The following is a 4277-nucleotide window of genomic DNA, read 5'->3' on the forward strand; positions in this document are numbered from 1 at the left end:
GAGAAGGACTCCACTGTCAGGTAGGTCATGAGTTCAACCCCTGACTGCACCATATCCCAGATGTCAGATCTAGGGCTGGTTGCTCAATCTCTCGCTGCCTCAATTTCCTCATCTGCAGAACGGGGATGAAATAGAACCTATTCCACAGAGTTGTCCTGACAATTGAATAGATAATGTGCAAAGCACTTAGAACAGTGCCTGGCATCTAGAAAGTGTTTCATAAGGGTTAGTTCTTTTGTTAATAATTTATTCATTTTGACCATTTAATAACAAAATATATATAATAATAATTTAATGAGGGGTTTTTTCAGCCTTTTATAAGACTCAAATTTTCTACTGTTTGCCACTACTCTCAAGGCGCAATTAAAAACCATATCTAGTCATTACAGAGGCTGTGGCTACAGAGGGACTACCAAGAAGTTGCAGAAATTCTGTTCATGTGTGTTGCCATGGCTATGGCCTGCTCCCTTCCTCGGTGGCTGGGCTGGTCTCCAACAATGCTCTGGGGTCATCATGGTTGCAAGGAATCCCCATGGCCCTAGCACATGTCTTCAGAAGACTGGCAATGCTGAGATGTCTCCTAATCTTGAAGAGGTGGATTCTTGGAGCTGATACCTTTGTTGACCTTGAAGAGCCTGGGCATGTCTTCAGTCTTGGTGATGGCATTGCCCAAGTACATGGGCTGAAGAATGTTCAAGTAGAAGAAATGGTAGAATTTTCTTCAGACTTAAAGGGCGTGTCTTTGAACTTGGAACCTGACAATGTTGGTGGTGCTGTGTTCAGAAACGATAAACTAATTAAGGAAGGAGGTATTATGAAGCAAACAGGAATCACTGTGGATGTTCCCCATTGGTAAGGATCTGTTGGGTCATGTAGTAGATGTTTTTGGTAATGCTGTCGATGGAAAGGGTTCAATTGGTTCCAAGACCTGTAGGTGAGTTGGCCTGAAAACCCTTGGAATCATTCCTCCAATCTCTGTGCAGGAACCAAAGCAGACTGGCGTTAAGACTGTGGACTGCATGGAGCCAGTGAGTCGTGGTCAGTGTGAGCTGATTATTAGTGACTGACACTGACAAAACATCAGTTGTTATTGACACAATCATTAACCAGAAACGTTTTCAATGATGGATCTGATGGAAAGAACATACAATGTATCTACATAGCTATTGGTCAGAAGAGATCGCTGTTTCCCCGTTGGTGAAGAGGCCCACAGATGCAGATGCCACCAAGTGCACCACTGTGCTGTCAGCTACTGCTTCTGATGCTGCCCCACTGCAGTACCTACTCCTTATTCTGGCTGTTCTAGGGGAGAATATTTTAGGGACAATGGCAAACATGCTTTGACCACTTGTGACGACTTATCCAGACTGTTGCTTACTGTAAGACGCCTTTGCTGCTGCTCCGACCCCCGGGTGGTGAGGCTTATCCTTACATGTGTCCTACCTACACTCCTGTCTGCTAGAGAGAGCAGTCAAAATGAATGATTCTTTTGATGGTGGCTCCTTGACCGTTTCACCACTTACAGAAACACAAGGTGGTGATGTGCCTTCTTACATTCCAATGAATGTCATTTCCGCCACTGATGGGCAGATCTTCTTGGAAACAGAATTGTTCTACAGAGGTATCCACCTTGCCATTAATGTTGGTTTGTCTGTGTCCCCAGTTTGATCTGCTGCCCAGACCAGGGCCATGAAGCCAGTGGCTGGAATTGGCTCAGTATCAGGAGGTTGTGGCTTTGGCTCAGTTTTGCTCTGATCTCGATGCTGCCACTCAACAACTCCTGAGTCATGGTGGGCATCTGACTGAGCGGCTGGAGCAAGGACGGTACTCTCCCATGGCTATTGAAGAACAAGGGGCTATTATTTATGCCAGTGTAAGGGGGTATCTTGATAAACTGGAGCCCAGCAAAATCACAAAGCTTGAGAATGCTTTCTTGTCTCTTGTTATCAGCCAACACCAAGCCCTGTTGGACAAAGTCAGGGCTGAGGAAATGATCTCGGAAAAGTCAAATGCAAAGCTGAAAGATGGTAACACACTTCTTGGCTGGATTTAAAGCTTAAACTCCTAAGGATTCACATCAAATACCAGGTTTGATCAAAACCAGAAATTGGTTTTCTGATTGTTTCTTCTAGTAATCAGTTCTATTTGTAAAAGGATTATTCTTATGCTACAGATCACTTTAAAAATAAAGGTTCTATGTCGCAAAAAACAAAACATGTATCTATGTAGGTCATCTAGGAGTAGCAACACATCAAGTCACAATAAGTCAGTGGTGACTTGCCTGATATCAGATTAGTTCACAGGACCACTGTCTTAAGACATGAAAAGTGATTTAAAAAGAAGCTTTAAAGTGAGTAAGATATAGAAAATGTCCACTTTGGCTGCAGAAAAACAGGCACTTGCATTTCTAGGAGAGAATACGGTGGGCGGGAACAGCCAGGTTACACAGGAGAGAAGGAAAGAGTAAATCTGCCCACTTTCTTAGTGAAAGGGTATATTCCAGGACAGTCCCTTCTCATGTGGTGGATGTCAAATGAAGTTGCACAGTTTAAAGTTTGATTAAAATTTTGCTTTCGATGGTATAGTCACCCAAAGCACCTGTGTGCGTAAACACAATTCTGTGTGTGCACATAAACGTGTAAGTGTATACACATCTCATAGATGGGGCATCTCCAGCCCTTCAGCTTTCCATGCCTAAACTTTGTGGCATTTCCACTTTCCCTGTAATCACCCAAGCTTTGCCAAAATGATATTCGGGGGAAGCAGGTGCTGAGGCGTTGCTCACTCCTGGTTCCCGGAGCTTTCCTCCTCTTTGCCTTACTTGCTATCTCGAAATCTCTCCCATCCCCCCACATTGTTTTCCATTTCAACACAGGAATCACAGCTTAGAACAGTGTTTCCCAAATTTAATGTACTTTTCTCCCAAATAAAGGAAAAATTCAAAGCAGCCTTCAGATGAATCAGGATCTTTGCCTTTTACATAGAGAAAACCTGTGAGTCCTCTATAAGTTACCTGGCGGAATATGAGTGTCGTTACTGCCCAAATGCCCACTGAGGTCACTGTGGAAAATGCCAACTGCTCAGGGCTTCCTGACTTCCCAGTTTGGTTTACTTCCCGGAGAAGTGAAACAAGGTGGTTGGGGACGGATGGCTGTGGAGAGCCTAACCTGCCGGACTGCTATGCTGCTGTGAAGGGAAGAAATTCTATTTCTGAAAGTCACAACTGAAGCCACAAGAGCCCCTTCTGTTCTTTCTACATTGATCTGCAGTGGGAGTATTCTTCCCCAATCTTACCTTGCAGAGGAAACCTATATTCGCTGGTTCTTACTACCTTTGTGATAGCCCAAGTACTGTGCAAAATCTCTAAGCATCCTGCATGGGCTCATTCATGATCCAATGTGGCCATCTAATACTTACCGTTCCCTGGACACTATGGCCACCTCTGCTGGTCCTGAGCCTCCCAGGAGCTTTTACTGCTTCCTCCTGGAACCAATTCCATGTTCACCAACCCCTGTCACCACCCCTCCTTGGTACCACTGAGACCTCCAGACCTCACGGCCATTTCTACCTCCTTTCAGAAAGTGTTACTTCTTGTATCTCTCACCAGTCAATACCATTTCATGTTTTAATGCTGTTAAAATGTCAAAGCAGTGTGGTGTAATGGCAACTAGGGAAGACTGCCTCGCTCTTCTTTTTATGATGTACTTATTAGAAAAATAACAGTGCTATGCTGCCTATTCTTCAAGGTCAAATGCAGTATTTTGTCTACTTCGGGGAGTTCTCCTACCCACATGCCCACGAACTTCACAATACACTTTAAATCAAACTGTTTAGATTGATGAGGCCTGCTAGGAATATTTCCCCAGCCCCCTCCACCCTCCAATAGTTTCTCCACTGCACAGAGCCACCCCACCTCACAACCCACCCCCATGTCTAATGTCTGAAGGGATTTGAGTATGTGTGGTTGTTTCTTTTAATAACATTGGATCTCAATATTGAAAGGGATCTCAAAGGTCTGCAAATCTAATCCCCACTGAGTAGGAATTGCTTCTGTAATCTTCATGCCTTTCCTGTCTGCTTGGACATTATCAGCTCCTGAGAGCTGGTGGCTGCAGCAGATACCTGAAACCGGAAAAGCCGGTATTCGGCTGCCTGTCACCTACCTGACCCAGTAAGCAGAGACAGGGATTGAATCTGTATGGGTGCTTTACTCAGATCATCGGCCATCTGAGAAGATGGTGGGTTTGCACCCTAATAGACCATCTTAAATTCCATTT

General features: G+C 44.5%; 1 pseudogene; it reads left to right on the top strand.

The window, feature by feature from the left end:
• The first annotated feature begins 532 nt into the window (after positions 1 to 532).
• LOC112318663 (ATP synthase subunit alpha, mitochondrial-like) lies at positions 533 to 2060 on the top strand (annotated as a pseudogene).
• The last annotated feature ends 2217 nt before the right edge of the window (positions 2061 to 4277 follow it).

The sequence above is a fragment of the Desmodus rotundus genome, chromosome 3 (genome assembly GCF_022682495.2).
Source record: "Desmodus rotundus isolate HL8 chromosome 3, HLdesRot8A.1, whole genome shotgun sequence".
In the NCBI taxonomy this organism is placed as follows: Eukaryota; Metazoa; Chordata; class Mammalia; order Chiroptera; family Phyllostomidae; genus Desmodus; species Desmodus rotundus.